The sequence below is a fragment of the Tursiops truncatus genome, chromosome 21, assembly GCF_011762595.2.
Source record: "Tursiops truncatus isolate mTurTru1 chromosome 21, mTurTru1.mat.Y, whole genome shotgun sequence".
NCBI classification, from domain to species: domain Eukaryota; kingdom Metazoa; phylum Chordata; class Mammalia; order Artiodactyla; family Delphinidae; genus Tursiops; species Tursiops truncatus.
The window spans coordinates 28689452-28712994 of NC_047054.1; the positions used below are offsets into that span (position 1 = coordinate 28689452).

The following is a 23543-nucleotide window of genomic DNA, read 5'->3' on the forward strand; positions in this document are numbered from 1 at the left end:
GATAAGTCTGCAGTCAGTCTGTAAAAGATGTTTGTCATTTTTTGGCTGTCAAAAATTCAGTACTTGGGGCTTCCCTGGTGGCGCAGTGGTTGAGAGTCCGCCTGCCGATGCAGGGGATACGGGTTCGTGCCCCGGTCTGGGAAGATCCCACATGCCGCGGAGCGGCTGGGCCCGTGAGCCATGGCCGCTGAGCCTGCGCGTCCAGAGCCTGTGCTCCACAGCGGGAGAGGCCACAAGAGTGAGAGGCCCACACACCAAAAAAAAAAAAAAAATTCAGTACTTCCCTTCATATCCCCCTCACCACCTTCCTACCAGCACCCTGATGTCACTTTGGGTAGTTTTGGAAGGAGACAGTTCCCTCTTCTGTCACCAAAGGGGTAAGCTTTTCCATCTCACCACCACTCGGGAGTTGCCCGGAGAAGGTTTATGACACACACAGCCAATCCGACACTCCGTTCTAGGAACTTGGCGTGTTGAGAAGGCAGCAAAACAGCAGATTTCTCACAGACTGTGGCATATTTATTTTCCCAAAATGGCCACGGCCATATTTCTGATCCCACATTCTCTTCCAGAGCCAGGAGGAGAAGTCTATTCTTTCTCCAGGACAGAAGCAGTGGAAGTAAGGCTGCAAGACTTCAGCGGCAGTGTTACCAGAAGTGACATGGTTTCTATCTGCCTCATTCTCTCGCAAGAAGCTTGCCCTTGGAGCCCAGCCACAATGTTGCAAGGAAGCCCAGACCACCCAGAGGAGGCATGGGGAGGCGTTCTGGCCAACAGTCCAGCTAGAGCTCCAGCCAGCAGACAAGTGCATGATCGAGCCTCTGGGTGATCCCAGGCCCCAGCCTTCAAGCTGTCCCAGCTGACACCAAGTAGAACTAGAGACAAGATGTCCCTCCAAGCTATGCCCAAGCTGCAGATTCGTGAGCAAAATAAATGTTGTCATTTCAGCCACTAAGCTTTGGGTAGTTTTTTACATGGAACAATGGAACAGTGACCTTGAATGGAGACTGAATTGCCTGATCTCCAGAGATCTCTTAATTCCTGGCTATTTCCTTGTCCTAATTTCCTACTTTCCCACCAATGCTGTGTCACCAGATATCCTTCCAATAGACATTGTGACTGTGTGACACAGCAAGATTGGGTGTCTGTTGCTGCAATCACTGCCCCTGACTGATGAGAAGCCTATTGTCATGGTCCAGGAGAGGGATGATAAGGGTCTGAGAACAGATGTGATGGTGGGGAGGGGTTGGAGCCCAGGACACAAAATCCAACAGGACTGGAGGAGGATATGGGAAAGGATGCAGGCAAGGATGTTTCTTGCATTTCTAACTGGGCCATGGGGCAGATGCTCATGCCGTTCGGTGAGGAATACAATTCAAGAGAAAGCAGCTCTCAGGGAACTAAAACATGCAAACGAATTCCAAGTTCAGTTATCAACTTGGCGATTTAGAGATGCCTGCAAGGGACACACATGGAGTCATCTACAATACACAGGAGCACAGCCATAGCTTCCTGGCTTTGCCACGTGACTTAAGAGACACAGTGCTATGGACCAGGATAAAAGTCGCCTAGAGATGCAGGAATCTGAGGAAAGCTAAGCCTTAACACTGTTCAGACTGAATGTTTAACTCTAAAAAGTGCCCTCTGTTGGGTGTGTGCGTGAGTGTGAACAGGCGTGTAGGCAGCCCTGTGAATATTCGTACCTTTTCCAATCAAAACTGAAAGGGAGCAGCATCTTCTGTTTTTTTCACACGATCCCACCGTGTCTGGTGGACCAGCTCAAAAGGTTGATGACTGACTTAACAGAAGCACAAGAATAACCGTGCATCTATGTAAAGTCTGTCTCCAAGGAGCTCTCCACACTCTGTAGATAATGGACTTATTTATCCTTGGAGCACCTCTGTGAGGCACTTACAGGACAGGGGTGACCAGACTCATGGAATAAATAATGGCAAGAATAGCATGAAATTAAGCTAGCCAATAAGTCTGAGGTCCAGGAGGAGATGGGATGGGCCCAAGGTCACCCAGCTAGTTGAGAACTACTCAAACCTTTGTGCCATGAGGCATGATTCATATTCACCCCGAATGTCCCCTGGGGTTGCTAAGTCCTGTCACCTGTACGGTATGAATGTGGTTGTAAGGAATTAAGAGGTAAATCCGCCAGATGGACTGGTTCGGACTGGCCAGCACTTCCTTTTCCAGCCAAGCATTTTCTTGCCCGCCAACAAGCACAAAATGACTGCTTGAAAACCCAGAGACGAAATCCATCTAAGTAACTGGGAAACTGGCCTGGCTGACTCTGCTTTAAAAAAAAAAATCCCAACACCTGTCCCGTGAAAGCCACAGCAGCACCGGTCATAAAAAGCCCTCTCTTGGCCAGAATGGGTTTTGTCCAGAGGCTCCAAGTGAAAGCAGAAGTGGAATAAGGGCTATATTACTGTATTTGTTTAAATTTCATGTTGGTGAACGTCTGTGACGCAGGAGACAGGTTTATGGAGAGAGAAATAAAATGTTGACAAATGGCCCTGTAATCAACTGGAACACGCAATAAATCATTAGAATGCCAATAACACTTCCAGGACAAGCTTAGAAAGGTCATTAGCGTGTCACAATATATCTTCCAGCACCAAACAAAGCAAACAGAACATGTTGGGAAGAGGATTATGGGGGAAGCATCTGTCAGTCCTAATTAAGAATTAACTCCAGATTGTGTCTTGGGAGATGTATAATTTATTGTCCCTCTTCTTCCTCCCTACACACTGCCAAAAAGAAAAATAAATCAATAAAAAGTTTAACCCATTCTAGATCTGAGATGGGGTCAAAGAGGCAGGCTGGAAGTGTAGACCAGAGAAAGCTGAGATCCTGGTGGGGTGGGAAGCAGGGCCAGGGGAGGAGGAAAGGGCTCCTCGCACCAAGGTGGGCAGGGGAGAGAGCTGGAGGGCTCGGAGTCAGCCCACTGGGTGCTTCTCTCTTTCTCTTCACCCAGCCCAGCCCAAGACACTCCATTTCACACCATCAGGAATGTTGAGGTTACTTAATACTTTGGCAAGTAGGTCTCACAAGTGACAAAGGGGCAGCAGGAAGGTTGGAAGTTAAAAAAACAAAAAAGTGTCAAGTCCTTTCTACCTGAATGTACCAGTTATGATTGAGTTTGGCTCCAAGTACAAAAAAATATCCCAACTCACAGTGACTTAAACAAAGAAGTGTTTATTTTTCTCAAGTAACAGAAGTCCAGAGGTGGGAGGTGCCGGACTGGTTTTCTGAATGTCTGCTTATTATCTCTAGGGCGTTGGCTTTTGCCCTCTGTGACTCATGGTCACAAGATGGCTACTGCAGCTCCAGACATCAAGACTATGCTCAAAGAAAGAACGGAGTGGAAAGAATGATGCCTGGCCCTTGTTATCTCTGTTATCAGGAAAACCAAAGTTTTCCCAGACTCCCCCCACCCAGCAAATTTAGATATTTATCTCATTGACCAAAATTGTCTTAAAGAGCCCAAAGAGCCTGGGAGGTAAAATGGACATAGTGTGGGGCTCTGTTTACAAGGAAGGAGAGAGGACTGGGTTTTGTGTCAGCAACTAACAGGGTTTGCCATGCAGTGAAGGGGAATCTGGGGCTGAGGCAGGCATCACAGAGGGGGGGCCAGTGCCGGGGGGAGGCGGGAGTGCTTGCCTCCTGCTGTTCACAGACAGGCTCTATGTCCTGTCCCACGAGGAGAAGGTGCTGGTCCTCAAGCTCCACTTCCTGGCTCTGCCCTAAGTCCATTGCTACAGCTCATCTGTGCTGTCTTTTCTACCAAGGCTTTGTGCAGCCTTAAAGCAACTCAGGGCACTCAGGGGAGAGTGGGATCAGCCCCCAAAGGCTAGTGGACGAGACTTCCACTCCGTCACCACAGACCCTGCTCCAAATGGCCCTTTCATCAGGGTAGCCGCCCAGAGGCCCCAGGACACTTCTTATTGTTTACCTGGGTTTTACTTCCCTCCACTCAGCTTCTCTCCTCCCCTCTGTTTGGCTGTGTGTGCATGTGTACATCTGTGTGTACGTGTGTGTACCTGTGTGCATGTGTGTTTCTGTGTGTGCATGTGTGCACCTGTGTGTATTGTGTGATTGTGTGCGTGTATCTGTGTGCATGTGTCTGCATGCGTATATCTGTGTGCGTGTGCGCACATGTGCGTTCACGTATGTATATACCTGTGTGCACATGTTTGCGTGTGTGTCTTTGTGCACGTGTGTACCTGTGTGCCTCTGTGTGTGTATGCATACATGTGCATGTGTATGCCTGTGTGTGTATCTGTGTGCATGTGTGCCTCTGTGTGTGTATGCATACATGTGCGTGTGTGTGCCTGTGTGTGTGCATCTGTGTATCTGTGTGCGTGTGTGCCTGTGTGTGCGTGTATGAGTACACCGTGTGCAGACGTGTTGTGTGTGTGAGCGCATATACGTGTGCATGTCTTCCTCTCTCATTGCCCCTCCTCTGCTCCCCTCAGGAGCCAGGCCCCATCCTATCACACAGGTGAGTCCCCAGGCATTTCCGGGGAGGTTTGGCCACACCACCGGCTTTCTTGTTGGGATTTTTACTTTCACCATCATTCACAGCATCGCTCTTACTGTTGTTCTCTCCCATTCTTCCTGGCTTTCCTTCTCAGGCCTCTTTTTCTGCTCGAGTTTGCATTTCTCCCTTTATTTTATTTTATTTTTTTCTGCTGACAGAGACAAGAGCTCATCCAAGTTCACCATTTCAGGATTTGTTGCAAACTTCAAGGTAGAGTTTTACGGCTGCGGGTGTCCTGGTTATAGTACGGTTCTTATGGGTCCTAATAAACCCGGCTGCTCTGGGGTCCTCTTAAATTCTGGTATGAGAAGGAGAGAAAAGGCATCGTTCAGTCCTGTTACATGCAGGAATCCTCACCCTTGAAGGCTGAGAATAATGTTTTCTTCTCGGGGGAGCAAAAGCCCATAACTCCTGAATGCTGCCCAGGAACCAGAGGGTAAAGAAAAGTCCTTTTCTCCTTCCCTGTTGCCTGGATGGATGGCGGATGGGAGACAAGGTTGGAGCTAGAGACACAGGCACAGAGCAAGGATTGAAACGCACTCGATTTTTTTTGCCTGGAAAAGCCATAATCACATTCTTAAATACAGCTTCTCACAAAATGCTTTCACTTACTTCTCTCGCAAGATCCTCCTAACACACCTGAGCGTTATTCCTGTTCTGCACGTGAGAAACCCAGGGCTAAGGGTGGCAAGTTACTTGTTGGAGGTCATGTAGCTAGTACATGACAAATGGGACTCAAACCCAAGTTGCTATCGTGTCCTCCAAGGTTAATTCCTTTTCACCAGCTGCCCCTATTGGAGGTCAAGGGCTGCTGGCTGGCCTGGGAGGGTCTATGCTCAGTCAGGGGCCATCTCCAGAAAATGCTGATGTGAGACGGCCTTGAAGAGGAAAGCGGCTACTGATACGGAAAGCAACTGTCTCTAGCCAGAGCTCTGTGCTTTGCGGGGAAGTCATCTAACTTCTCTGGGCCTCAGCTTTCTACTTTATAAAGCGAAGACCAAACTCATGATGCAAAACCCTAGCATGCCTCAGGGCCCGCTGTGCAAGAGGGGCATTCCTGCCCCACTCTTTTATGTGTTGTATGTTGAGGTCCCCTGTGAAAGGTGATGACTTGCAGGAGAGTCTACTGATAAAAGATTTTAATGTTTAAAAGCACTTGAATTAGACCTTCTCTAAGACCCCTTTGTCCACATGGCATCAGCAGCGACAAAACATCTGCCACTGTGTGCTTACAGCGGGTGTGGTCACACCCCCCCGTAAGTGCCTGGTGTGTAGTTTGTGCGTAAAAATGGCAGCCACAAACGTTTGCCTGAGTTCCCTCGTGATGAAGACCCGTGAAAGTGTGGCCTCTGTGCCTGATGGGGGTTTTCCAGCACAGGGTTGGGATGGGGCTGGTGGCCCAGGGGGTGGCATTTAACCAGTGGCCACAACATTGGTGCCCTAAGGTTCATGTTCAGATACAATTTCAAACTTTGTGCTTCCCCTGTCTCCAACGTGGAGGAAGAACATTGGACTAATTTAGCCTGCAGAATGATTTTTTATTTATAAAGTTGTGCAATTTAGAGGGGTATTTTGGGTCACCCTAAGCTCTCCCATACAATGCAGATCGTTTTGTTTGTTTGTTTGTTTTTGTGGTACGCGGGCCTCTCACTGTTGTGGCCTCTCCCGTTGCAGAGCACAGGCTCCGGACGCGCATGCTCAGCGGCCATGGCTCACGGGCCCAGCCGCTCCGCGGCATGTGGGATCTTCCCGGACCGGGGCATGAACCCGTGTCCCCTGCATCGGCCTCTCAACCACTGCGCCACCAGGGAAGCCCTATAATGCAGATCTTGCATTAAATGAAAACTATTAGTATTCGGAAATGCCTTAGCATGAGGACGGCTGTGTGACCATGACCTCTGTGTTTATGTAAACGTGTTTTCGTTACCACTGGGCCTGGGGTGGGAAGGGGAACTGGAAGAAGCGAGATCCACTGCTTGTTAACGCTGTCCTTGCAAATGTTCTTTTATGAGCAGTATTTCAGGTCTAAGCGGGTCGAGCATTACATGCCGGTCCTGAATGACTCCCCTTCACAGCATGTACCCCTGGCTCAGGGAGCAGCTGTGTGGCCTTCATCGCCCTCTGTTTACCTTGTCCTCAGATCATCCTGGGTCCCTTCTGGGCCACCACTCACCTCCCCCTCCCAGGAATAAGCCCAGAGGTTGGCAAATTACAGCCTCAGCCCAAATCTCGTCCACTGCCAATTTTTATATGGTCCTGGAGCTAAGAATGGTTTTTGGATTTTCAAAGGATTGGAAAAAAAAATCAAAAGAAGAATCATATTTTTTAACATATGGAAATTCGATGGAACTTAGTTTTACGCGTCCATTAATAAAGTTTTATTGGGACACAGCCATGCTCATTCATTTATAGATTGTCTAGGGTGCTTGCACATTGCAAAGGCGGTTGAGTAGTTGCAACAGAGACCATCTGACCCCCAAAGTCTGAAATATTTACTATATGGGCCTTTACAGGAAGTGGTTGCCACCCCGCAAGCCCAACATTGACCTCTCCCTCCCACTTGGCAGTCACCAACACCTGATGGACTTCTGCAAGCCATTTCTGGAATGTACTCCCTTCTCTCACTGCTAGTTAAAGACTTCGGTGTCTCTCACCAGAACTTCTGCAACAGCCTCCAGAAGGGTCTCCCAACCTCTAGAATTGCAGCCAGGAGCATCTCATCGTTGTTCCTACAGTGCAGTAGAATAGACTGGATAAGGGCACAAACTCTGGAGCCAGGCCACCTAGCTCTGTCCTCTTATTATCTGTGTGGACCTGGGCAAGTCATTTAAGCTCGAAGCCTCAGTTTCCTCATCTGTCAAATGGGGATGATATTAACACCTACATCTGTATGGTTATCATGAGGATTATTTGCAAAACACTTAAAACAGAGCCCAGAACAATACAAGTATTCGCTATTATCATCCACGGAAAGTTCAAATTGGACCTTGTCATTCCTCTTCCTAAGAGGCATCAGTGGCTCTTCATCATTTATCAGCTAGAGTCCAAACTTCTATGCATGGCATCTAGTCCCTCTGTGATCTGATCTCCACCTACCACCATCTACAAGTACCCAGCCACACCTCTCCCTAATCCCCACCTCCCATGTTCTGCTGTAACAACTTCAATTGCCCGTAGTTCCCCTGGCCCTTTGCTTCTTGTCTCCAAAACTCCCTTTGGAGGCTGTGCTCAGATTTCACTTCCTCCAGGAAGTCTTCTCTGATTGCACCTCCTCTCTGCTCACATCATAACACCCTTGTAGAGCTCCAACACTACTTACTGCATTGAATCAAGTCTATTGATGGGTCTCCACCATCGTGAGATAGTGAACTATCTGAGAAAACAGAAGTAATCTAGGAACTAGATGGAAAGAAGGGAGAGCCCATCATCAGAGGATGTAAGAGGAAAGGCTTCCCCTTTAGTGGAGGTTTAGAGACTGGGTTGGACAGTGACTGACCTTGTTCAGTGCCTGACACGTTTAGAGCCCTCCTAATTATTTGTTGAATGAATAAGTGATTATCTAAATCACTTTAATCCATTCACTCTTCTAGAAAACTGTACCTTGTGTGGGTTCAAGCTCCAGCCTTATCTCCCATGCCCAGTACCTTTGAATGAATGATTTCAGACTGAAATAAGATTCTGGGTACCATAGAAAGCAGGGAGAGAGCCTTGAAGGAGTCTCCCCATTCATGTTAGACACAGTGACCTGATTCACCCCCTAAAGGTATAACTTAGATCATGTCAATGCCCTGCTCCCAGGCTCACCTCCTGGAAATGACTTTCAACCTTGTCTCCTATATTTCCCACCCCTGGGACAGCATTGTACAAAAGGACAAGCTCTGCTCCTCTGCCCTGGCTGAGTAAGTTCCAACAGTACCGAGCACCTAGAATGCTTTGCCGTGTTAGCTGCTGTCATCATTGGAGCGAGGGCTGAATCCAATCGTTGATGTGAAGACACTCTGCGTTGCAGTGGGAGACTTTCTCCCTTTTTCAGGAATGGTGTTCCCCTGAACCCTCCTCTGTGTCCCCCTCCTACTCACTCTTCAGAATCACACAAGCGCCGACCCTTCCAGAACTCTCCACCCTCTCACCCTCTCCCTCAAGGTAGGTTCCCTTCTCACATCTTCTTTGCCTCTTAGAGGGCTTCTCATTTCTATCCTGCATTGTTATCGGCATGTGGTCCCATCTCCGCTGCAGGCAGGATCTCTGTCTCCGCCAGCCCACGGCCCCACCCCACAGACCTGACCCGAGAGGCTCCCACATGCCAGACGAGTGAGTGACTGGTTTCTCTCTCCAAATAGGACCCTGACCGAGAGGGGAGATCACTCCTCCCAGTTACTGAGTTATAGCTCCCCTGGGGCGTCAGGACACTGGTTCTGCCTTCCCATAGTCCCCTACGTCCACTTCGGAAAACCCATTTTATAGATGGAAAAACTGAGGCTCAGAAAGGTTGGCTTGCTCAAGGTCACACAGCTAGTGTGCAGTGGAAGAGGATGCATTTTCTCTTCTCCCTTCCCCTACATGAATTTCATGGTCCTGCAAGGCCACAGGCTAAGGGCAGATGGGTCGATGGGAGGTCTAGGGCATTCCACCCCACCCCCGCAGAGCCACTGCCATCAGGAGGTACTTACACAGCTCAGACGAGACAGAAACTCGGCTAATATACTTGAAGACCTCCACGTCCTTCTATTTCTTCTTCATTCTCTCCCCTCCCCATCCCTACTTCCTACCCCAGAAGCACTTTTATAAAAGCTGTTTAAGGTGATTTGTGTGTATACAATGGCTGTCATTACTGTTAAGGGTGTTTGATGGGGTCCCTGTCTCCACTCTACAATCACCGTCTGCCAGGCTTCCTCGGTCTACCTGTGTGTTTACATAGCGTCTATCACGAGCGCATCAGCAGCTTCTGACACACAAGCTGGGGAGCCCAGGAAGAAAAGAAAAAAGTTATTTGTGACTGACACTGTTAATAACCACTTCATTACACCCAGGCACTCCTTAAACCTGTACACAGCCTCTGCGCACGTGTATCCTCCCCTATGACAGCATGATATAAACTGTAATCATTATGTAACATGACGGGAGAGGCAGCTGTTCTCACCCAAGTGGCAGTAATACCCTCCCATCCGAACAGCTGTAACCAAAATGGGTAAACCCATTGTATTACCTGACGAGGATTTTAGCTGACCGTAAGTTTCGCGGAGCCCAGAACACAATGTGACTGCCGAACAAAAACAATGCTGGATGAAATCTTGGATCACAGAAAGCAAAGACTCTCCTGGACTTGGTGACAGGCAGACCACCCTGGCTGGGTTGTGTTGAATCCCAAGAGGCACGTTGAAACCCTGGAGGGTGTTTCACCCTTGTCCAGACCAGGGTGACCAGGAGGGTGACCAGTCTGGTAACTCGTCCTATGAGACATGAAGAAGGAACGAAGTCTGTTTGATCTGGAGAACAGACTTGTAAAGAAAACTAGGATTACTCTCTGAAGACCTGTTCTCTGGGGCTCCAGATGCCTGGGGGCTTCTATGGTGCAAGAGGAGACAGTAATTGGGACCCTAGGCTGACATGTCAGAGGGCAGCGCTAGAAATCAGCTAACCTGTAGAATGTCCAGTTGCAGCTTGGGGTGCACGTGAGAACTTAGAGGGTTTAACCCAAGCCCAAAGTGCCCGAACCTCCCAAAGGGTTATGTGAACACACAAAGGCTTACCTCTCAGGGTCATCTCCGCCTCTGGGTGCTTCTGTGAACGCTACCTATTCCCTGTCCACAAAATTTCAGGGATGGAACGAAGCTCTTTCTCAATCCCTACACACACACACACACCCCACTCTACAAAGCACATATGGTCCTATAGACTTCCCAATAGATGCGAGAGGGAGAGAATGGAGGAGGGGTTTATACTGCAGCTCCAGCAACTTCACACGAGACAGTGAGCATCCTTATAAATTCCTTGGTTCTCCTAATTCTGGAGCGCCACTGAAGCTTCACTCCAGCCAAGCCTTCTCCTCTTCCTGGCTTCCGTCTTTTTGCCCTTCTCTTTCTTCTCCTCTTCTCTTTCCTCCTACCTTTCGGGAACAAAAACAGTCCACTCTCCCCACTGTCTCCTTCATCTTTCCTCTCGATGTCTCGGCCTCCAATGACAGTCATGCTTCCAAAGTCACCCACATCCAAAGCTGGCTTGCCAAGATTTCTCCTAACCTTAGATATCTCCTTCCACAGGAAGTTCTGGTGTCAGATATGAATAAATCAAGCATTTCACCAATCCACTGAGACCCCAGGGAAGGAAGTTTCCGAAGACAATTAAATTTGAGAAACTGCGCCTACTGGGCATGCCTCTTGGAAAGTAACAATACAAAGTGGATTGTTAAAGTGTCTACAGAGTCCTGCAGGGAGGAAACCTGCTTCACTCTGTGAAAACCAATATTTCCACAACTTTCTAGGGCAGGAGTTAGGAAGAAGCCCTCTGATATCCCATGGAATATGCCTTGGGACGTGCTTGTGGAAGGCCTGCGCCAGCCTGGGGGACATGGAGTCGGGCCCTGGGAGAACGAGCCACCTCATTGGGGCAGAAACGCGTGTCCAAGTCTCAATTCACCGGGTGACCTTGGGCCCATCCCGTCTCCTCCTGGGGCTCAGACTTACCGGCTAGTTTAGCTTCATGCTGCTCTTGACACTATTTATTCCATGAGTCTGGTCACCCCTGTCCTGTAAGTGCCTCACAGAGGTGCTCCAAGGATAAATAAATCCATTCTCTGCAGAGTGCAGAGAGATCCTTGGAGAAAGGCGTTACATAAATGCAGTTATTCTTGTGATTTTGTTAAGTCAGTCATCAACATTTGGAGCTGGTCCAGTTCTCTGCACAGGTTCTGTGGAGTCCTAGGAAAGAAACAGGTGATGCCGCTCCTGCCTGTATCACTCCCATTTGGAGCTTTCAGTCAAGTTGGAGATGGCATGTTTACACACTTCTGTGCTTACACACACACACACACACACACACACACACACACACACACACACACCAGGTGGGATACCGTTAAGATTCCATATTTAGGCAAAACAACATTACTGTTTTACTTCTGACAGATTCTATCACCTTTCGTTCTGGTCATGGGATGCTCTTTCTAACACGTCTACACAACCTTGTTTTTTCAGAAGAGAAAGCTGAGGCCAGAGAGATGAAATGAATTCTCCGGCCTCCCATGGGAACTGTATGGCAGGACTCAGGCGGACTCTGGGATTCCCAGCCTGATGCTTTTTCCCAGGCTCATCCCCAGGTGTCCAGGCTTTTCTTCTTGGAAGGAGAGAGCCTGGTGCTCTTCCCCCCATGCCTTACCTCCACACAGAGACCTTGATAACAGTTGGGACCAGCCGGTCATCGATGGTGCTGACTTCACAGCTCCCGAAGATATTTGAGCAGAAGCCAGAACTTTCCCAGGTTGCCATGGATCGTGGGGTGTGGACCAGAGGCTTCGTTCACCTCAGTCACTCAATCGACATTTCTTTTCCGTTTTCCACGTGCCATGGGCTGCTCTGTGCTCTACACAGTAATAAACACACTGAACTTTACCCTTTATTCGAACGTACATCCTAGTGGAAAGGACTGGCAACAAGCAAATTAAGGATGTGCTAATGACACGTAATAATGAGTACCGCGTAAAAACTAAGACCTGGGAGAGGATGGATAATCGTAGACTTGGAAGAGGGGGGCTGGGTGTGGTCAGGAGAGCCTCACTGGGAAGGTGACATCTGAAGAAAGACTTGAAGGATGTGAGGAAGGGAGCTTGTCGATGTGGGCGTGATGAAGCTTCCAGAGAAAAGCAGCAGCTGGGCTTCCAAAGCTCGGAGCGGGGCTCATGCCTGGTGCATTAAGGAGGCTGGTGTGGCCAATGCAAGGAGTGTATGGCAGGTGTGGTGGGCAGCGAGGTGAGTCACGAGGTAAAGAGGAAGCTGGTGGCATCCAGGCCACAGTACCCTGTTGCAAGGAACACTGTTCCAAAGCTGATTCCATGACCACGTGAGGAACTCACGATGTTGGGCACGACCGGGTCCTGATTTCTATCATTCTGATAAGCACGCTGGCTTAACTTGTGCCCTGACCAGCACGTGCCATCCGGGAGCTGGTCGAACCCCTTCCTACTGGGGTAGCACAAGGATGGAAGGAACCAGGAGACACGAAAGCTGAAGTAAGGAGTCGATTTTCTGTTGCCATCTTCCGCAAGACGGCCTAACAATCTAGCAGAGGGAGTTACCTTTTCCCCCATCTCTCGAGTGTAAAACACAGACCATCTAGTGCTGCCTAAAAGGCACTAGTCCTCGGAAAACACAGCTGCCGTGTCTTTTAATTTGGCTGAATCTCTTACCTTTGTCAATGACCAGACAAGACCAGAATTCAGCTTCCTGTCGGAAGCAGAGCTTGCTACAAGTTTAGGACACCATATGTCCAAGGGACAAGAGAGGAGTCCTTCAAAACCAAGAGTACGAAGGAAGGATCCTGAACCAGAGGAAATGAGGGTACCAAACGAAACAAGCTGCACCCCTCTAATTGTGCGCAAGCAAACTCAACAGCTGGATGCGAGGATGGCTGGCCCTGAGTCCCCTACTTCATCCCTGCCAAGGATGGGGCTGGTCTCAGAGTCCGGGCTGCACCTCCCTTCCAGGTGGTCATGAAGTGGTCTAGTGCCCAAGGCGAGGGAAACAAAGGGCCAGAGAGTCAGCAGATGCTTGTCACCTCCACAAGAGCCATGACACCTTTTCAGTCTGTTCCCTCCCTGGCTACCGTCAATTCCACACACATGACCCCCATTCTCCTCCACCAGGCAAAGGTCTGTTTCCCCAAAAGCCTCGAACCTCCAAGAACTCAACATAAGAGTAGATGCGATAGCAGAGGAGGCTGCTGCCCACGTTCTGTGTTTCTACCCACCCCCAACACCCATAATGAAGAAATCTCAGTGTCCTCGGGTGACAGCGTGGCGGAGGGGAGCCTTCCACTGGACTGGCTCATGGGCCCCTTGAGGTTGCAGGATGGCAGCGAGCTCAGTGGGGAATTAGGGACATTGATGACAAAGTTCTGCTTCACTCAGCAAGGACTGAGCTTGCCCTTGCTGATCATAGAAACGTAGTCCATCTTTGTCTAAGCAGAGAAACACAAAAGAAACAGGATGCGTCTTCATGAGCCATCATTTGCAATCCCCTTCGAATCACACTCTGCACTCAGGGCCACAACTGGACGTGGACCCAAATCCTCTCCCCACCCCTGGCAGCTCATCTTTGTTGGAGAAGGTGATGCTATCAGTCCTGAAGCTTTCTACAGGGAATACACGGAGAGCTGAAATGGACACACCTGTCTGCTCCCCGACTCTTCCCAAACCAGAAAGCTCCACCCCAGGGGGAAGAGCCTGTAACTGGATCAACTACGGGGCTTTCAGAAGAGCTCATGAACTAGGGCTGGGCTCTCTGATATGGCAACCACTAGCCACACGTGACCATGACCCTTGCAATGCGGCTCATCCAAATGGAGGCCTATGATAAGTGAAAAATACACAGTGGATTCTGACTAGTAAGTACAAAGTAAAAAAAGAAAGTAAAATGTCTTATGACTTTTTATATTGCTTTTTTTTTTTTTACCTGCTGTACGTGGGCCTCTCACTGTTGTGGCCTCTCCCGTTGCGGAGCACAGGCTCCGGACGCGCAGGCTCAGCGGCCATGGCTCACGGGCCCAGCTGCTCCGCGGCATGTGGGATCTTCCCGGACCGGGGCACGAACCCGCGTCCCCTGCATCGGCAGGCGGACTCTCAACCACTGCGCCACCAGGGAAGCCCTATATTGCTTTTTTTATATGGCTTACATTTTAGATATATGGGATTAAATAAAATATATTATTCAAATTAATTTTCCCCCTTTGTTTTTACTTTTTATAGTGTGGCCACTAAAACATTTAAAATCATATAAGTGAATTACATCCTATTTTTATTGGACCATCCTGAGCTGGAGGGTGAGTAATCACTGATGGCACTGAACAAGGAATACCGGTTCTTTCCCATCTGAGCACCCCGTGTATACAAAGTACTGGATGCCACGTGTGCCTCAGTTTATACAGCAGATGTGAGGGTTGAGAACTAACATGTTGCCTGCGTATCAGTAAACAAAGGATGTTGCGGCCATCAAGCCATCACATTACAGCTGCCCGGACTGTGAGCCCCGAGGGAATTCAGGATGGAAACAAAGAATGCCTGCCATCTATCAGTCAGCTGCTGCAGCCACCCCAACTGTGAGCCCTCAGGAGACTCAGGATGAGAAAACACAGGAGGCTGGCCCCAGAGAGCTGAGGTGCATAGCACAGGAATGATTTCAGGGAGCCCAGACTCTCTCATCTTCCCATACATAGAAGATCGCTAAATCCCTTAACTCGAGATATCTGATTCTTTTATTAACAGTCATCTTTTGATGTTCCGACCACCTGGTTTTGTTGCAAAAACTCCTGTGTACCCTGGCTCCCCCCACCCCTTCCTCTTTGGAACAGTTTCTCAGAATTGTCTGAGATGCTGTGTCCCAGGCTTAAGTCCTGAGATTTGTCCACCAAATAAAACATAACTCTCAGGTAGTCAGAACATCAAAAGATTACTGTTCCTTAAGGGAAACCAGACATCTCAAGTTAATGAATTCAGCCCTTTTCTATGTATGGGAAGATGAAGAGTCTGGGCTTGTTGAAATCATCCCTCTGATATGCACCTTAACTATCTAGGGCCAGTATCCTTTTCTTTCCCATCCTGAGTCCCTTCAGGGCGCACCGTTGGGGCAGCTGCAGGGGCTGAGGGCTGGGCAGCCAGTTTGTCTCCAGCCTGAGTTCCCTCAAGCTCACCTTTGGGGCGGCTGCAGTGGCTTGATGGCTACAACAGCCTTTGTTTACTGATGTGTACGGCAGGCGGCATTTTTTCATCCACTATCAGAACAGGCTGAGTTGCTCAGAACTAGATGAACTCTGAGGTCCTTTCTGGATATGGTGGGAAAACGTAGGATTCGGGGTTGGACAAATCTAGATTCAAATTTCATTTCTGTTTACAAGCTGTATGAACTTGGACAAGAAACTTAACCTCTCTGAGTCATAATTTCTTCATACGCAAAATAGGTAAAATAATATGAACCTTCAGTAAAAATGTCGTTGGAAGTTTTCAAGTGCTTTCACCGTACCTGGCCTCTCAGTGGCAGCCATGATTGGGCTCTGGACCCGTGAGATTTTATATTCTTCATTCTGTTGATTACATCTATTTTCAATGCCCTAGAGGAGCTCGCTGTTTGAAGGAAACCTGCTCAGAATCCCTATCTGATGGAAAGAGTGCGTCCTTAACAAAAAAAGAACTGCCCCCAATTTCCTGTCCCAGATTCTCCCATCCATTGGAAAACCCTCCTCTTCTCTCAAATTAGTTTTCAGACAATCCAGATTGTTCCTAACTGGGTTCTCTGGTTTAACCCAAAGTGAGGCACACGTGTACCTAATTCACTATCTAGTGCTACCCTGTAAGGTTCCCAATGCAAACTTTTCCTCCACCCCAGATGGTAATTCATAGAAAGAACTCCACCTGGCCTGCCCCCAAGGTCCCCCCCCAAGGCAGGTAGGGCTGGGGTGGGGCGTAGACCCAAAGGAAAAGAGCGCGTCCCAGTAGGAGGAGGAGGAAATGATTCCCGTGAAGTGGAGAGAGAAAAGGGGTAAGAAAAAACAGTTTTAATTAAACACAGTGCATCTAAATCAGAGAGAGATGCTCAGAGACGAGGAAGGGTGAAATGGAATTGTTAGAAGAAAACAACGTCACCCACTTTCTTAGTCTCATTAACATTGAAATGAACCCCCTGAGGAGAAGGAGAGAAGGAGCCAGCTTCTGCCCAGGGAGAGGAGAGGAGGGGAAGCTTCCTGAGCCTTAAAGAAGCTACGTGCCTGATATATATGATGGAATATTATTCAGCCATAAAAAGAAACGAAATTGAGTTATTCGTAGTTAGGTGGATGGACCTAGAGTCCGTCATACAGAGCAAAGTAAGTCAGAAAGAGAAAAACATATACCATATGCTAACACATATATATGGAATCTAAAAAAAAAAAAAAGGTTCTGAAGAAGCTAGGGGCAGGACAGAAATAAAGACGCAGACCTACTAGAGAATGGACTTGAGGACACGGGGAGGGGGAAGGGGAAGCTGGGACGAAGTGAGAGAGTGGCATGGACATATATACACTACCAGATGCAAAATAGATAGCTAGTGAGAAGCAGCTGCATAGCACAGGGAGATCAGCTCGGTGCTTTGTGACTACCTAGAGGGGTGGGATGGAGGGAGACGCAAGAGGGAGGAGATATGGGGATATATGTATATGTATAGCTGATTCACTTTGTTATAAAGCAGAAACTAACACACCACTGTAAAGCAATTATACTCCAATAAAAATGTTTAAAAAAAAAGAAGCTGTGTGCCTGTGACCTAAGCTGCCCAGACAGGCACCTGCTTCGCCTGAAGGCTCTCCCTCAGCCTCTGCATCAGGAGAGAGGATTTCCCTCTGTCCTTCGGTGGCTGAGCAGCAGGACCTGGTAGGGCAGGCATCTGGGATGTGCCAGGATCCTTGCCTGACCCAACAGGCTTTGCCCAGCTCGTCACACCCCTTTCCTCCCTTCTCCTGTCTACTGTGCCGAACATTCAGGTAAATTCCCTGCATGTGGGAGCCACTGGGATGTGCTGGGTCCACTGGGCTCCTTTCTCTGCAGCTCTTCCTCCTAAGCATCGTACTCAGGAGACCTGATGCTCCCTGGAAGCCCCGCCCCACTTCAGGCTCTGTCCCACCCGAGATCCCTGAGATTAAAGAAGTTCAAGGACTCAGCTTTGAGTCTCCCTTGGTGCTAATTTGACCGCAGGTCTGATCATTGGGTGTCTCTCTTATCTTGGGCAGCTGGAACCACCCTGAACCCCAGTTCCTACATCTGGGTTTCTGTGCCAAGGTCTTAGAAAGCGTCCTGCGTCCCTTTGTTTTACTAGTCACCGCCCTCTGGTGCCCCCCGAACATCAGTCCAGTGGCTGGCTCTTAGCCAGGAGAAATGGCAATCCATCCCTACCTTCCTCATCCCAATATTTCCCCCCACCTGTTTGGAAACTCATTGCCACATCTTGCTTTGGTGTGATGCCTCACACCCTCTAGGGGATGAATAAACATGGGATGAATGAATGGGTGATTGGTTGAGTGAACATAACTGGGGACTTGGGAAAGCTTTGGACTAGACTAGCCTCGGGTACTCTTTGGCCTGCCGATGGTCTCCAGTTTTAGTGTGAAACCTCCTGTGCTAAAGGGCCCAAACCGTCCATAGCCATCCAGGAAGTGACCAATCCCAGTGCGGATGCTCATGGAAACACTGGTCTGTTGGCCAAAGTCAAGTTAGGCAGCATCACAGCTGACCCAGTCTGCACTGCCTTGAGAGCAGCGCTCCCTGAAGCAAAGAAAGAGGAGGTTTTACTGGGTTACCAAAACCAAGACTCTGTTCATCTGTGCCAAGCAGAAATTCGGAGACAGAGTTTTGGGTGACGTAGAAAAAAAGTAGCTTTGGGGACTTCCCTGGCAGTCCAGTGGATAGGACTCCACACTTCCACTGCAGGAGGCAAGGGTTTGATCCCTGGTCAGGGAACAACGATCCCACATACCACGTGGCCAGGCAAAAAAAAAAAGAGAAACTTTTATTGCTTTGCCAGGCGAAGGAGGTCACAGCAGGCTAGTGCCCTCAAGACGGTGTCATTCCCGCCGCACGCCCGGAGCGGGTAGTGAGGCGTCTTACAGTGTTCAAGGAGCAGAGGGTGTGATCAGCTCGTGGACAGTTCTGGGATGGGTTGGCATCGAGGTGAAGTTTCAAGCTTCGTTCAACCTTCTGGTTTCAAGCAGTCTAGGGTCTGTGTGCTTGCGGGCAGCAGTTTTCATCTGGTGGGTTGGCTTCCTGTAAAAACAACTTAGGAATATGTGTCAGGCCTTTAGCTGTATCTTTCAGGGAACTGGGAGTTCAGTGACTCCTCGATGTGGCGGATTTACAGTTTAACTTGTTACCAGTTCCCCAGCCCAGCAGCTCTTCATTTCTACATCTTAACATTTCCCAATCATTAACTTTTTTTCTTTTTTCCCAATCATTAACTTTTGAGCCATGCTTTTACTTCAAAAGACAAGAACATTGGGGCTTGTACACGGTTTCAATTGTGGAAACCATACTTACCTCCCCATTATTTCCTGTTTAAAAACTTCCACCGAACAAACTCATTGAGCTAGCAGGCAAATTTCTTAACTGTTTCCCAAATAAATGACCATAAATTTGGACACAATGTGAAAGTCCCTGGGACAATGAAGAAAGTCTATAAAGAAAATCTATAAGATAGGGGAGGAGCCTGACCCAGTGAAACCCATGAAAAATAATCACAAAGGGAAAATATTCAAAACAAAGCTTTTATATTGTTTGGTTTTACATACTTAATAGATACCTGCAGAAGCATTCACCTGTATTTTAGAGTCTCATTCCATTTCAATATCACATTTTGGTAATTTTATAGTGTGAAAATGGAAATGTCCAGGAATGAAAATAAAGGTTCAACACTATGATTTTTTTTTTTTTTTTTTTTTTTTTTTTTTTGCGGTACGTGGGCCTCTCACTGCTGTGGCCTCTCCCATTGTGGAGCACAGGCTCCGGACGCGCAGGCTCAGTGACCATGGCTCACCGGCCCAGCCACTCCGTGGCATGTGGTATCTTCCCGGACTAGGGCACGAACCCGTGTCCCCTGCATTGGCAGGCGGACTCTCAACCACTGCGCCACCAGGGAAGCCCAACACAATGATTTTTGAATGAACACATAGGAATAGAGGGAGGAAGATACAGGGATTTTGGGTTTTTTTTAATATATCTACAAATTCTTTGTACAGGTCCCTTCAAGAAGTCAATCTTAATTTTCCTCCCCTTGAGAGTGGGCTGGACATAGCAGCTCACTTTTAACAGCTAGAATGTGCCAGAATTGATGGCGTGTGACTCCCAGGACTGTGTTATAAAAGGTACTGTGGCTCCTTCATTGCTATCTTGGGTCATTTGTTCTTAGGGAAACCAGCACCATGTGGTAAGGAAGTTCAAGCACACTTGTGGAGGGGTCCATGTGGCAAACTACTGAGGCCTCCTGCCAACAGCCAGAGAGGACCTGAGGCCAGGTGAACACCTGAGTCAACTCAGGAAGGACTCCTCCAGCCCCGGTCAAGCCATCACATGACTGTAGCTTCTGCCAATATCTTGACTGCAGCCTCAGGAGAAATCCTGAGCCCAAACCACCCACATAACCTATTTCTAAATTCCTGTTCCGCAGAGACCGTGAGATGATAACCACTAAGCTTTGGGGTGATGTCTTACCCAGCAGTAGATAATTAACATAGAAGATGAGATCCCACAACATTCTAAACAAGATTAGAACCAAAGACCAAGCATTGTGGTGGTTTGCTGACACCAGCCAGTAGCTTCCACTTCTGTTCTCATGAGAAAAAGAAGCTTGACTCTCCTGGGGTTGTTGACCTGGGCCTTCCTATACCAAGCATTGAACCCACAAGGGACTCTTCCAAAGCCCCGTCAACTTCAGGAAATCACAAGTGCGGCCGAGATACCTACACAAATCTCTTTTCCAATCCCCCGGACAGATGTTAAAGAGGACCCAGGCCACCAAGCTGTTAAAACAGGCTGGTGTTATTACCACCAGCTGGTAAACTTCCTCAGAACAAACGCCCTCTATTTTTGGTAGTTGAGAATGAGACCCATCATCATTAAACATCACATTCTGATGTCACCTTTCTGTCTCCCTAGATTCTCCTATAAGAGGAAAACACCTATTCAGTTGAGTGTAAATTATTCCGTATACCCACTCAGGAAGAGGACTACTTCTAACAATCATTAAAGGGAGGAAGTTCTTCTTCTGCTCTATAAATAATTAATATCCCTTTATTTTATTTCTATGGGGGGTGGTTTAGAGGTGAGAGGGGACCTATGATTTCCGTATATTGGATGTTCCTAATGTGAAGTCCAACTGTGTTCCCACCTCCTCTCTCTGCTTTTTTTTTTTAATTCTTTTTTTTTTACCCTTTAATATGTGCAGCTAGAGACAAACCTGAAATCCAAGTTTCCAGTACACAGCATATTTTATAAGTCCAATAAATCATTGGTTCAGTGAATGAATAATGTGAAAGGCGGTTCTAAATTTAACGATTCTTTTTTAAAAAGTTCCTACTTGTAATTATTTTAACCTCGTGCAGTCTTTTTGTCGTTGTTGTTGTTAGTATTTCCTGAGGGGGGAGTAGCTTATAATGCTGTTTAGTTTTGTACTGTTGGTGTGTTGCGACCACTTTGCTTTTGACTCCTCTGATTCCTGGGCATGTGAGAAGCCCCGGCTCTGAGGCTCGACCCTGATCACGTGGCTTGGGCGGCTTGTATAAGTACGTGCCTCCTCCCACACCCCCAGCGGGCAAAAGAACGTCTTTCCTATTGAAAATTACCTAGTGAGGCAAAAGGATTATAAATCGCCGTAGGACCAAACTAGATCTACTTCCCTGCTTTTTATATATTATCACCAAGATCAACGACATTTGTTCTGCCACCTGGCAGGTATTAAATTCATCTCATTGTGCTCACTTTGTTTGTCCAATGCAAATGCCTAACAATAACAGAGGAAGGGCTCCTCTGGAGGCCTGAAGAATTCCAAGTCTGCATCGGAGTCTATATATCGCGGTTGGGAGTGCTCAGCCAGCTGCCTGTGTACTTCCTCCCTAAGCGCTGACAGCAGTGAGGTTTTTGGAAGCTCTGTACTTTGAATGCCACGAAATGAAGGGGATATATTTGTAGTGGATGATGGAGAGAGAAAAGGAATTAATGCTGATTAATCACCTACTACGTGGTAGTCATTGTAGATTTAATCCTCACAGCAGCTCCACTGGGTGAGTTATTACCTTGCCCATGTTACGGATGAGGAAACCGAGCTTCGGAGAAGTTATTTGCCTTAGACAACATAGCTAGTGAAGTGGTGGAACCAGGATTGAAACCAGGTCTGGAGTCAAAGCCTGAGTGTTTTCACGGCACTGTGCTGCCTCCTTCAATGACAGGTAAGAAAGCCTGAGGACCCCTGGGTGGGAGAAAGGAGTGAGCAAGGGTTCATGGGACATTAAGATGCACTTAGTTTCCAAATAATCAACAGATTTTGGCACCAACTATACAGATGCTTGGTAGATTTTTCCTTAGTGGTATTTCTCGATTTGTGGATTAACCCAAAGTCCCATAAACAGAAAAAACAATTTATTGAGGTACAAATGAGAATCACGATGTTGAGAGGTTAGTAGCAGGAGGGAGCGATTCAGCCAGTGTGTAAACCAAACCACTGCCCCCAGCACCCAAATCTCCATGCTGGGGCTTCCCTGGTGGCGCAGTGGTTGAGAGTCCGCCTGCCGATGCAGGGGACACAGGTTCGTGCCCCGGTCTGGGAAGATCCCACATGCTGTGGAGCGGCTGGGCCCGTGAGCCATGGTCGCTGAGCCTGCACGTCCGGAGCCTGTGCTCCGCAACGGGAGAGGCAACAGCGGTGAGAGGCCCACGTAATGCCAAAAAAAAAAAAAAAACTCCATGCTGTGTTCTTAATCTTAACACTCACCATGCACACTATAATTCTTTTGAAATAACAAAACTATGTTTCCTTGCAAAGAATAAATGACCATTGAATGAGTTCAAAAGATGTTTAAATTGTAACATATTCTTAAATGAAAAACAACTCCTTATAGACATGTTGTTAGGAAAACAGTCAGAAATCTGGCACAGACATGCCTTTATACATTGGAGAATCTGAAAAAGTCTCGAGATGTGTGTTTTCCAAAAGTTTGGGTGTGTTATATAGCAAATCCCTACATTGACTGCTAGGGGGATACTCAGAGCAATGAGACATGATTAAAATCTCAACCCTTCAAGATATTACACATGAAGACTTGAAAGCAATGTGACAACTGGGACAAGACAGCATATGATGAATTACCACCAAAGAGGAACACACAATAATTTCTGGACATTCAGGGGGAACAGACCACTCCCCATGGGTTAGAGAGGGCAAGAGTTTCTTGTGTGGAGGAGTCCAAGGAGAGTATGACCTTGAAAGAAGAATGAATCAAACTTGGGCATGGATAGGGTTGGAGAGAGAGTAGAGAAAGGCATGCAACACTCGTGTCGAAAGGGGGTCCTTCCCTGTAGGTATCAGTATATTGGAAACTTTCCAATTAAACAAAAAGCATTTTGAGGGCACTCACTTCATAGAACCTAGCATAGTGCTGGACATGTAGTAGGTATTCAAAAACTCTTTGGAATTTGTAGTTTTCCAATCCTTGAACCTGTGTTCTAATATTTGTGTATATGTTTGTATACGTGTGTGTGTATGTCTGTGTGTGCGTTTGGTGTGTAGACAGGATGTCTCTCTTTCTGGAAAAGCTGAGGCTTGAGGAAGCAGAGTGACTTCCCCAGGTCTCTGGGGCAATGAAGTTGTCCAGCTGCAATGTAGTTCAAGGTCAGCTCTCCAGCGGATGCTGCAAAGGTCCTTTTCTATTCAAAAGCAGACATCCAAACTAAAGCAACTCACTAAATGCCTCTCAAAGATTTTGACCTTAAAGAATCTGGAGGGGAAAGTGATTACAAGAATTCACAAATAGCTCTCAACTCCCAGATCCACAAAGTCGGGAACCTCATGGGCCTGCAGTGATGCTGGAGTGACCTCACCGGTAACTGTTGGCCCAGACCTTCCAGGTCAAAACCCCAGCACAATGGAAGTAACCAGAGCACCTCTGAGCCTCCCTCCCTTCTTCTGGCTGCGAGGCTACAACTGGACATAACTGAAGGCAGGAAGAGGAGTGTTCTGTCTCTGCAGAGAGGCCTGGGAAGGTGGCCATC

The 23543-nt window shown here is 47.9% G+C and overlaps 2 long non-coding RNA genes across 3 annotated transcripts in view; both read right to left on the reverse strand.

The window, feature by feature from the left end:
- Window positions 1–3211: 3211 nt before the first annotated feature.
- LOC141277525 (uncharacterized) lies at window positions 3212–13719 on the reverse strand. Its single transcript, XR_012329036.1, has 4 exons — window positions 11927–13719; window positions 11236–11469; window positions 7207–10002; window positions 3212–4850 (listed from the first exon to the last, which is right to left on the reverse strand). It is a non-coding gene; the product is annotated as an uncharacterized lncRNA (long non-coding RNA).
- A 3196-nt stretch (window positions 13720–16915) lies between these two features.
- LOC109547669 (uncharacterized) overlaps window positions 16916–23543 on the reverse strand; it is a 337191-nt gene continuing 330563 nt past the window's right edge. Inside the window, exon 7 of one of the 2 annotated variants that reach the window (XR_012328995.1) lies at window positions 16916–18563. This is a non-coding gene — a long non-coding RNA (uncharacterized lncRNA). Of the gene's footprint in view, window positions 18564–19424; window positions 22168–23543 lie in introns of those variants that run through there. The other variant, XR_012328993.1, reaches the window with a different exon arrangement.